This window comes from Lucilia cuprina, chromosome 4, assembly GCF_022045245.1.
Source record: "Lucilia cuprina isolate Lc7/37 chromosome 4, ASM2204524v1, whole genome shotgun sequence".
Taxonomy (NCBI): domain Eukaryota; kingdom Metazoa; phylum Arthropoda; class Insecta; order Diptera; family Calliphoridae; genus Lucilia; species Lucilia cuprina.
This window is the reverse complement of record NC_060952.1, coordinates 99,337,717-99,350,185: the sequence shown is the minus strand read 5'-3', so window position 1 is coordinate 99,350,185 and position 12,469 is coordinate 99,337,717. Positions and strand designations below refer to the sequence as shown.

Genomic DNA, 12,469 nt, shown 5'->3' with positions numbered 1-12,469 from the left:
AAAAGTTCTTCAAGTGTCGAATATTAACTGATTGGATTAGCTTTGGCCAAAATCTTTTAAATAATTATAGTTTTTTTTAACCTGCATCTCTGCTTTATACTCCTTTCAACATATAGTACAGCAAATAATTTAAATTGTTAAACATTTTGTATCCTTAATTTAAATTTAAGCTTCTGCTTATATAGTTGTAACTTTATGTAGGATGAATAAGTTTTTTTTTACTAAGAAGTAAAATGATACAGCTAAACATCTGTTTTTCGTTTTTCTTTTCTACTCTTATACTATATATAACCAAGAGGGAAAGTGTAATGTACTGCATAACTGTTGAAACAGGACCCCCTGTAGTTATTAAATTTTAGTACGATTATTATAAGGCCCTTTCGGCACAAAGAAAAAGGGATAAATTGTAAAGGATATAAACAAGTTTAAATATGCATATGTGCACATACACACTTGCATATAATACATTAAATAAACATATGGATATAATATTTCACACATAGTAAAGTTGTGGGGTCAATACTCCTTTGAGAAAAGTAAAAAAGAGTGTTTAAAATAACGAAGATCAGTGATCGACATAAAGAGAAATTTACTTGTTTTTGGGGTAAATACACGGATATATGTATATATGTATAAAAAAATATATATTTATGATTTCCTTAATAAAAATCTTATAATTTTTTTTAGCATTGATCGAACACCCCCGCATTTAGAACCACTATATTCTAAAATAAACTAGAAATGATCGATTTTATTTAAATTAAACTTTTAAATTGTTAAACGAAATTTAAATTTTACTAAGTATTTACATTACAGTTTTAAATTTGTAAAATAACAAAAGATTCCCTAATAAAAAGGGTCTTTGCAAATCTACGAAGTAGTTTCTTTAATATTTTTAAGGATTCAGTTTCATATCAAAAGAGAAATTTGTACATGTTATATTAGTGTAAATTGCATTTTTTGTGAGTGTAAAAAAAAGGTTTTGTTATTGTAACGATTGCTATGGTAACATCTTGGCAATAATTTTATAACCAACTTTTACATTAAATAGTCAATCACCACCATAGCGTGACCAACCATATATCACACTAACAAAGCAGAACCACACGCATTTTAAATATCAAACAACAGGCCAATGTATACATATCATACATATAGATACACATACATATGTGTATTTATATAAGTTTGAAAAAAAACACTACACGTGTATATAGTGACACGTTTGAGAACCCGATGTTTTGAAATATTTATTTAAATATATAAAAAAGAAATAATACATTTCAACATACGTAAAAGAAAAACTTTTAAAAAACAATTAAGAAATATTTTTGTTATTTCTATACAATTTGCCAAAAGACAATCTATATGTATGTATAAATATTGACAAAAACATTTTTAATTTTGACACTAGCGATGAAAACATCAAATCAAAAATGACACAATAAAAAATCACCTGTTGACTTTTAAGAATTAAATGACAATTAATTCTCAAAATATTTTAAACAAAGAACAAAAAGTAGTCCGACTTTTTGACAGGAGTACTTAATTCTAAGCATGTGTTAGTGAAAAAGTACCTAACTCTAAATATGTGTTAGTAACACAGAGTTTTATAAAAAATTACAATTTTAAAGTATTTTTAAAAATTGAAGTTTTTTTTTTTTGTTGATAACTGCAATTTCGCGTACGATCTTTAAAAACATTTGAGTGTTTTCACAAATTTTAAATTTCTCATAAGAGAGTCGAATTCACACGGAACTCGTAGATGTGAGAGAGTTATTTCGTATATGTAAGAGTATACGAAAAGTCTATAACAATTGTATTTAATTAATAAAATTTAATCCCCCTGTTATCGAAATACTATCATATCTATTCTAAATAAATATAGTTCTTTATCTAAAAAGTACACAAAACAAAATTTTGAAGTCATTAAAGAATTACGTGTTATATGCGACATTCCTACATTTGATGGTGATAACAGTTATTGTAAATATATATTTATATTTATTTGAACTAAATATAAAGTCAATATTACAAAACATTGATAAATACTAGTAATTCCATAGTTTATTTACTTAATAATCTACATTATACATACATATTTACTGTTTATATTTACAAATATAAAAAAATACATATATATGTATGTATGTATACAAATATTTGTTTGTATTGGTTGTTAATCTAAATAATTCATCGAAAACAAATAAAAAAAATTTGTAATTTATCACTAAATTGTCCGCATGTTGGAATATTCGAATGAATTTACAAGATATGATTTTGTAATATTGAAACGATAAAAAAATGTCACTGACATTACAATGTAAGTAAAGCACATTACCCTTTTGCATTATCAGAAAACTGAAACCGATTTGTATGTACATACATATTGTGGGGCTTTAATAAATGATAAGATTACACAAAAAAGAAATATTCATATTGATAAAATTTAAAGAAAAAAATTATTTGTTAAACAAAGAAAAGAAGAATTAAATTTAATTTTTATTGATCAAAATTATTTCATTGTTTTGAGCTCGTTTATTAGAGGGTTAAAATTCTTAGTTAATATAAGAAAAAAAATTGAAAAACTTTAAATCATTTGTCAATGAATCAACTTATTCGATCCTTCTTTAATGCATATTTTTAATGCGTACATTTTAATTTGGAAATAGTACTTTTACCAAAATAGTACGTTTTAAGCTTAAAGTTTGTATTATTTTACTAGTCGAAGGACTTGTTTATTGATTAGTCTTGGTACTAAGTGGTGTATTTACTGGTCTGGGCACTATTTAGTCTATGGCCTATTGACTACACTGATGACTTTTCTATTGTCTAATCTATAAACTAAGGAATTGTTTAACTAGTTTAAAGTGCATTTGTCCAGGTATTAGACAAGTCTTTGGACTAGCCTATGATTAGTCACGGTATGAACTAGCATAACAACTAATCTAAGATCTTGTTTATGAACTAATCTATTGATTACTCTATTTACTCTATTTATAGACTATTTACTAGTCTATAGACAATTTACTAGTCTATAGACTATTTACTAGTCCATAGACTATTTACTAGTCTATAGACTATTTAATAGTCTAGGGACAGTCTATTGATTACTATAAGACTTATCTATTTCTAAATTTAGGCCCTAGTATATTTGCTAGTTTAGAGATCAGCCTATTAACTAGATTAGTCTAGAAACTAATTTATTGTTTATCCTAGGACTAGTCAAAGGACTAGACAAAAAATTAGTCCATATATTATTTTAAGAACTTTTTTCTTGTTTTTCTAGTCTCGGGACTGGTATATTACTGACTGGTCTATATACTAGTATATTATGAAGTCAAAAACTATTTTACGAAATTGTCTTCCAACTATTCCTTTAAATAGTATATTTACTAGTACAATTTCGTAATTGCTGAAAATGAATTAAAAATGTGTTTGTAGAAACCTATTCTGGAAAAGCGCACTTGTTTAAGTACTAAACTAATTGTGAATAAATTACTATGAAATAATACCTAATTAAAATATTTAAATTATTTATTGGCTTTGACTAAACACGCTTATATATTAATTTTTTAAAATTATGTAAAAACAAACACATATTTGGCAGCCAAACACGAAAATTTTCTATCTTTACAATAGAATATTGCAACAAACAAATTACAAAATAAAACTAAAATCCTACTAAACGGGTTTTATAAATCAAGTATGATTATTTGTTTAAATAAATAATTTAAATTTAAAAAATATATGAACATATATTTTCTGGCAATATTTAAGGATGTACAATGTTGGCAGTTACTTTCGCATAGTTAAATATTTCAAAGAAGAAGAAAAAACAAATAGATTAGTGTACTATTTGGCAAACAAATTAACTATAGTACCTTTGTTTTTTACCATAGCCCACTCACAGTTGGACTTAATCCAAGTTATAAGTTTCGACAGCCAAAATAAACAAGAAAAACTGTTTGTCGAAATTCGAACAAGAAAAACTACATAAATTTTGGCGGTGTTGTAAACAAAAAAAACTTTAGGCTGTTTTTAATAAAAAAAATGCTGGCAGATAAAAATTAGTAAATAAATAATAAATAAAAACAAATATCAATAATAATTCAAAAACTTTCCTTAAACTACTTTTTGTTGCAGCTTTTTACATTTCAGGCAACGTTATGTTTACATTTACTTACATACTATACATATGTTCGTCTAGCAGTTGTATTTGCTTAATTTTAAATTTTGTATTTAATACACAAATTATACGACAGAGTAAACTTAACACAATCCCCCAGTATTTTAGAGAAAAAAAACACAATAAACTACAAAGGAGTTAATGGATAACAACAGTAGGAAACAGAAAATGAAACAAACAATAAAAGAGACCTCCATCCAATTCCAAAAGCAAAACCTCCCAGAGTCACAACGTTAAAAACGCAAAAAAAACTTATACAAATGAAAATGAACAACAAAGTAAACGGGTATATAAAAATCCATGTATAGTATGTATATAAATACATACATATGTATATGTATGTAAGTGTAAATATATGCCCATATGCAAAATAAATTTAAAAAACAAAAACACCAGCTGCCAAGCGGACTTACACATACGTTACCATACATATACACAGTAAACATTGATTGGAAGGACAACGAACGATTACTGGGTCTAGAAATAACTCCTGTTATTTACTATGTCTACAAAAAAAAAAAAGAAAAATAATAAACATGACTGCGTGTCCCCATAGAGTTAGACACAATAAATAAACTCATACTGCCTCCAATTCTTAACTGTCGCTTTGAATGTCTGCCTTTAAGTCTATCCCCTTTACATGCTAAATAATTTTATTAAATAGTTTTTCAAATAAATTATTTCACAAATATTTCATTTTTTTAAATTACGTTTTATATTAAAGTGTAAAAATATGTTTATTTAAAAGTTTAATAAAAAAATTTAAAACTATATAAAATAAATAAATAATTATTTAATGAATTTTTTACAAAAAGTCTGTAAAATCAAATTGACATTTGCTTAATTTAGTGGTTACATTTCTATCGTCAAATATTTATTAATCTGAACGTACCATAAGTATTCTATAAAACGAATCAATGCGCCCTTAAAAAATAATTTTATCGACAACGGTTAGAAACATTATCTAATTCCTTATTGGACATACGCTATAGACGACTGACTATAAATTATATTAAAAAAATAATTTATGGTATTGATATCGACAACTTATTACCTTCAATACTCGTTACCAAAATTTGAAAAAATTTTACTGGGAAATTTCTTTAAGTGTTGTCAACAATGAAAATTTTAATGAAAAATACGTTCGTACAAAAGTTTTTAAGAATATATTAATTTTCTTTAAATTTATAATTTTTCACAAGATTACAATTTTGAGTAATAAATACAATGGATTTTTATTCCTTAAACCTAGATTCGTTTAATTCAATTAGCCTTTAAATATTTTTAAAAGGTTTCGAAAATAAAAGCAAATTTTAAGGATCTGTCTGTCTGAAGACTGAATAAAGTATATAATGTTGCTATTGATAATTTCAATGTGGGCAAATTTAAGTATCTATGTATACATGAACAAAGGAGTTTTAATGTGAAATACATAAGAGAATATGTAAACATACAAAAACACATGTATAGCTGTGTAGGTATCTGTGCTATTAAGCAATTATACCTTAAATCTATTTTATGGATTAGATTATTAGGAAATTCTATAATATGATTTCTTAACATATAATCGATCTTTGTACTGACTTTTACTTCGATATTGACTTTAAAAAGCATTATATAGAAGCTATGTATGTCGAATTATGAAATTATTGAAATAGTTTTATAACATCTTAAAATGACCCGATTCTTTTTATGTGCATGTGATTTTAAATGGTCAGTTTCATATTTCAAACAGTTTCAATATCATTTGTTAAAAAATAATAGAAAAAATATAAACCAAACTATTACATTTGTTCTTAATTCGACTTAGTTGATTTTTGCTTATATTCATATATTTTCTATAGTGTACATTTTGTAAACATAAAACAGTTCAATTTTTTTGCTCGCAATTGGTTGAAGTTTTTTTTTTTTTTTTTGTTACTTTTTGCTTTGTTTCGAATTTACTCAATACGGTTTTTTTTTGGAAGCTTTCAGCACTCAATTGATGGTGCCAAGAGCCACAATTCGTTATTGTTTGTTGTATGTTGTAATAAGAGATTGACAAAAAATAAACAAGAGTAAAAAAATGTAAGTAAATATGTACACATTGTAAATACATTAGACTGCTAGCAAAATATGCAGTGAGAAAAAATTTGACACAAATTTCATTAAAAAGAGCATTTTAACTTAAATCGAAATGGAAATGTGTGGAAAATACAAAAAAAAAGAAAGGAAAAGAAATATTACTAGAACAAAAGAACTATTTCTTTTTAAAACCAATTACAATATAAACTCCCTAAAGTTAAAATTAAGGGATTGTCATCATGTCCATATGTTTCATACTTTACAGAGAAATTATTGTCTCTCTGGTGTCATAATTTTAAAATTACAATTAAATATTACTTTGAAAAAGTATTACTGTTAAGTTAAAAATAATAATTTAATAACATGATCACAATTTTTCTCTTTGGAGTATACGTTTTACGATTGATCAATATTCCTCATACGCTAATATGTTTCATGCGAAAATATATATGTATATGTATATTAGTTTCAACTTAGTGGAAATAGGGCCATGAGATTAATAAAGATTCGATCAAAAAGCAGAGCTTAAAGAGTAGATTAAAGGTCAAAGAGCAAAGTAAAAATATTAGTTAACTTACTGAAAACAAAGGCATAATAGAGGATGTTCTTCTCATAATTTTGCTGAAGTCTAATGAAATATGCCTCAGTGTTAATAAGAAAGAATAAAAGAGGCAAACATAAAACCAAAAAAAGGGTAAGAAAATATAGAAAGAAAAAAATCATATAATAGGTTCTTTTTAAACAAAGGATTTACTTTACTTACACATATTTATTATATATGTGTATTAAATGTACGACTATTTATTTAACAGAATTACCCAGAAATATATAATTATATGAATAAATGTTCTTAGTAAAAAAAATAATTTTTGTTGAGATTTAATTTTATATACAAAATTATATAATCGTTTTTATGTACTTTATAAACTTGAAATAAATTTATAAAAAAAGAAGAGAAAATAATGGCAAATAGACTTTAACTAATATTAAAATGAAGAAAGTAAAATGGAATTGTAAACTATATTTGTGACGGATAATGCCTATAATTTTTAATTAAAATTTGTCTTAAATTGACACTTTCCCAATTTTGAAATTAATTTAACTAGCTTGCATATTTTATTAAATATTTATAATACCATCTAATTTTGTATTCAAACAAATTTTGAAATTAAATAAAAATGGCATAACTCTTAAGTTATAAAAATATATTTGCATATCTTTGTTTTCTTGTTATAATATGCATTATACAAATGAAAATAAAAATTTTATGTTGTATAAAAATGGGTAAATTTAAAAAGAAATATTCAATAAAATCAACACGTTTCAGATACATATTTTTTATCAAATAACCACGAATATCTTTGATTATAAAATGTAAATATTTTATTTTCAACTTTCATTTGAAACGGAAAATTTATACGTATGTATTATTAAAATTAGTTTAAAAAATATAATAATGAATAAAACATTTAAGTACTGACAGTAAAATAAACAAAAGCTGTTTTAATTTTCTAGCGTTAATTACACTTAAAGTTGTAAATAAAATTTGAAACGAAATAAAGCTGAATTATGAAATGTAAGCATTATTACAAAAAGTGAAAAATAAAACTACCCAGTAGTAATATACATTAATATTAAAAAAAATACTAAATTATATGAAAGTAAATACATTTTATAACAAAAACAAACAAAAGTTGATTAAATGCCAAGAAACCCATGTAAAAACAAAAACAAATAGAAAATAAACAAAATATTGTAAAAATATGAAGGAAAATTTCCCACCTTTATAATAATTTCTCTTTTCAAAATTTATTACTGTTACAGTTGGTGCTGTTGTTTGTTGCTTTATTGTTGTTTTGATTTCCTGTTGTCATTAATGTTTGCAAAAATTACAAAAAAAGTTATATTTTTTTAAAAAAATTTCTTTTTTTTAAGTTTTCTAAAAACGGAAGTGTAGTAGAGTAAGTTTTAACAATTAAACAATTTTCACCAACACTTAACTAAATTATAAGGAAATTTAAAATTTTTGCCACTGTTTTTTTAGCGTATAATTTTATTTTAAACAAATTTTTTTTATAAACATTTAAATTTATTGTTTAGCTTTTATTCTGCATAAAGCTCTTTGTTTGAATTTATTTAAAACACACCATTTTTAATTTATTTTATTGTAACTTTTTTTGTTTAGAATATTATAACTTTTTCATTAATACACTTTACTTCCGTTTTGTTTTATTTTTCTACTATTGTTTTCATTTGTTACTGTCAGTCAAATTTGTGCTTCGTCTGCCTATCTTGCTCTCTCTCTTCTCTTTCTATAGAAGACTTTGTTCATTGTTTTGTTTTGTTGCTGTTTTTTTTTTGTGCTTTTGGCCTTTTATACACACGTATGTACTAATGTATGTGGTATCTGTTTGTATTTATGTATGTGTGCAAATAACACTGTTATCTTTTGTTTATTTTTTTATTTTAATTTTCTTGTGTTTGTATATATATTTTTTTAATATTCACTTATATACATATATATAAAAAAAATAAACAAAAAGATTAACACAACACAAGCTGAAGCTGAAGAAATAATTATATGATAAAACAAGTTCTACGTTGTTTATTTTTAAGCGAACCACTCACGAAGAAAAATAAAAACACAATGTGGTGAATTGTCAAATGTCTGTTGTCTTTATAAAATGTCAACAATTCGTATGAATGAGCCAGAGACAGCAAAACAGCAGAGCAAGAATTGAATAGTGGTGCTATTGTGAATGATTATTTTACAAATGACACAATGGTAAGTTTTTGTAGGAACAAAAAATTAGAGATAAATAAACAAAATAGTTAATAATTAAGTTACAAAAAGATACAAAAAAAAATTTTATCTTGTCATTACAAACAATGATCCCCCCTTAACGGTTAAGTTTTTATATATTACATATTTGTTTAATCTTAGTGTTGTGCCACTGTGCCGTGGTGAGTTAGTTTTAATTAATGCAAATAATCCCTCTTCCCTCACTTTTTAAATAAAAATACACACAAAAAACATGCAATAATATGATTTCTTCATAAGATTGTATAAATAAATTTAAGGGACGTTCATACAAAATCTACAATTATACAAATGTCTATATAATTTTAAGACTGAATCGATATTTTCCATCATCTTTTTTCCCTTTATTATCCTTTAAATGCATATTCTTTGAAAAGTTAATGAAAATTATAAAAAAAAAACTGAAAATACAAATTTTTCATCACTATATGACCACCGCCGCACCCGTATATTGACTAAAGCGCCCTCACACTAACCAAAAAACAACAATAATACAAACAAAAAAACAAACCCCAAACATGTATATATACTACAATGCAGCCCCACAAAGAAGGTATTCTTCATTACTACCTAGGAACTGTTAAGTTTTTTTTTAATATTTAAGTAACGAATTGTAACTCCAATTTTGTTGATTAAATTAAAAAGTTGCTAAAAATAATTTATTTATTATTTGACAATTAGGTGCTTTATATTCAGCTTTGCGAATCTTTTATACCAATCACCAAATTATATACCAATTTCGGAATGATGATCTACTACGTGAAAATTTCAGATTCTATACTGACAGTAGAGCCACCTATTGTGGTTCCAATCGAACTTGCAAAGAGTGGTTCCCGTCTCGATGAATGAGTCATTGTAGTGGGCGTACCGCTCTCGTGCTGTAATGCACTTATTCAGCAGTAACTACACAAATCTGTCTAGATCAGATGGTCAGCAACAACAAGGCCTGCTTGACCACACTTAAATAACCCTAGGATCTTTTCACTGATATGGCTTTTACGTGTGCAATTTAGGCTAGCACCTTCCATTGCCAATATTTTGATGTATAACAATCGGATAGACAAAATCTATATATGTCCCGCTCTTTTACATTGATCGGTTCGATTCTATCGAAACAATGATACATACATTAGTATATTTTAAATAAACTTGTTATCAGCTCTGTGGTTCCATATTAGTAAATTTCATAAGTCTTATCATTAAGCTTAAGTCATATCAAAATACTCTGTGAACAATGGTGCTAATAACAGGCTGTCGAACGGTCCTAACTAAATAGTGTTAGACTCTATACAATCTAATCGCCCACATCAATCAAGGAATTTTTTAAGTTTATCTGAATTATAATAATAGATATTAATATGCTCTTATTTGATTTTAAACACAATTTTTTACTTAACAAATATTTTCAATTGAAAATGAGAACTTATCATTTCAATTCAGAAAATGTCAATTGAAATTTATATTTTACTTTTGAAATTCAGAAAAGAACATTTGAAAATGGGATTTTTCATATGAAATTTAGAAAAGAACAATTTCTCAATTTAAATTGAAAAATCTAAAAATGAGAAATTTCAATTTAAATTGAGAAAATATCGATTGAAAATAAGGTTTTTTATTTGAAATTTGGAATACAACAGTTCAAAATGAGATTTTTCAATTGAAAATAAGATTTTTCATTTGATATTTAGAAAAATTCAATTGAAAATTAGATTTTTCTTTACAATTAATTTTAACTTAAGGTTGTATAAAATGAACAAATAAGATTTTCTAGATTTCAAATGGAATATCTCAATTTCAATTGATATTTTCTAAATTTCAAATAAAACATCTCATTTTTCTGAATTTTAAATGAAAAATCTAATTTAAATTTAAAAATTATCATTTTCAATTGATCTTTTCTAAATGTTAAATGAAAAATCCCATTTTCAATTGAAATTTTCTAAATTTCAAATGGAAAATCTCATTTACAATTAAGTTTTTCTGAATTACTGTTAAAAATGGTGCAGTGTTTTAATATCGATATAATTTAGTTAATAAGCGACATAACCAAAAGTTAACCAAAAAAGTAACTTTCTTGTAGATGTTGAAAAGCAAAGAATACATTATTGTAAGGATCTGATATATGTATGTTATATCGGGGGGGCATATGTACATCTACATCGATATTTAACTAAGATTTTTATACAGAGTATAGAGTAGTTGAAGTATTCAAGCAAATACACAACACTTAACTTCCTTTAATACAACCAAACATATTACATACATACATTCATATATACATGTAAGTCTATATATTTTTTTATAAATTTACATACTTACATACATATATGTATGTATGTTTGTATATTAATACATTGTACTTAGGTACGCCTGTATGTACATACATACATATGTAAACATATATAGTACACAATTTAATGAGATTTTAAACTTTTAATTCTCTTCCAAAACTTTTTTAATTGATTTTATTAAATTTCTTTCATATTTATGTCGTTATTATACTTTTGATATTGAGTTGTAATTGACTTTTTTCGTATTATTCTAGATATATAAAGACTTTTCTTATATATATGTATATATACAGACATCTACTATGTATATTTATTTTTTAATAATATTTTTTCTTATTATACAGCTCGTTTACCAATACACACAGTTATTCTTTACATAATTTATATACACACACTTATACACTCTTCTTTTCGTATTTTATTGTGAGTTTTTTTCTTTTTTTTTTGTATATTCATGAACAAAAAAATTAAATAAAACTTTACAATGTTGATTTGGATGATTTCATTTCGTCGCTGTTTTTAATATTATTTTTTTTTTTCTTATTAATTCACACAAACGAGTTATAGAATGAATGTTTAGTAAATATTATTTATAATTTATCATTTGTTTTGTTTATTTTTCTTGCACATTTACTACTGCATATATTTATATGTAATTATATATGTATGTATTTACTTTTTTTAATGATTTTGTGGATAGAAATTAGAAAAGAACGAAAAATTACGCTGCGGTTACCTTCTTAACACACCTGAATCCCAAAAACGTCTGACAGATACGTAGAAAATTTAGTATATTATATTCCACTAATTCACCACGCTTTAGTATATGGCTCTATTGTGAATTGTATTAATATTTAGATAAAATGACAGGTTATGGACAGGGTTGTATTTGATAAGAGAAACGGAAATTAAGCAAAGTTTAAAGAGTTTTGATTCTTTTGAAAGTAGTAACGGTATTTTTTATATTTACTAGTGTAAACAAGTATGTAATTAAGGTAAGTTATTATTAAAATTTTATAATTAAACTCATTACATACTTTTGTTTATTGTTTGAAAGCTTTACTAATAAAGCATATAGAAAATAGAGTTTTTAATAATATAACG

The 12,469-nt window shown here is 24.7% G+C and overlaps 1 protein-coding gene across 5 annotated transcripts in view; it reads right to left on the bottom strand.

Moving 5' to 3' along the window:
• The window catches only part of LOC111690275 (homeobox protein 2), a 38,650-nt gene extending 26,526 nt beyond the window's left edge, over positions 1-12,124 (bottom strand). The window contains exon 1 of one of the 5 annotated variants that reach the window (XM_046950134.1): positions 12,102-12,124. The gene's annotated coding sequence lies outside the window, so the exon portion shown is untranslated. Of the gene's footprint in view, positions 1-8,035; positions 10,469-12,101 lie in introns of those variants that run through there. The other 4 variants (XM_023452729.2, XM_023452727.2, XM_046950135.1 and 1 more) reach the window with 4 other exon arrangements.
• Positions 12,125-12,469: the final 345 nt, after the last annotated feature.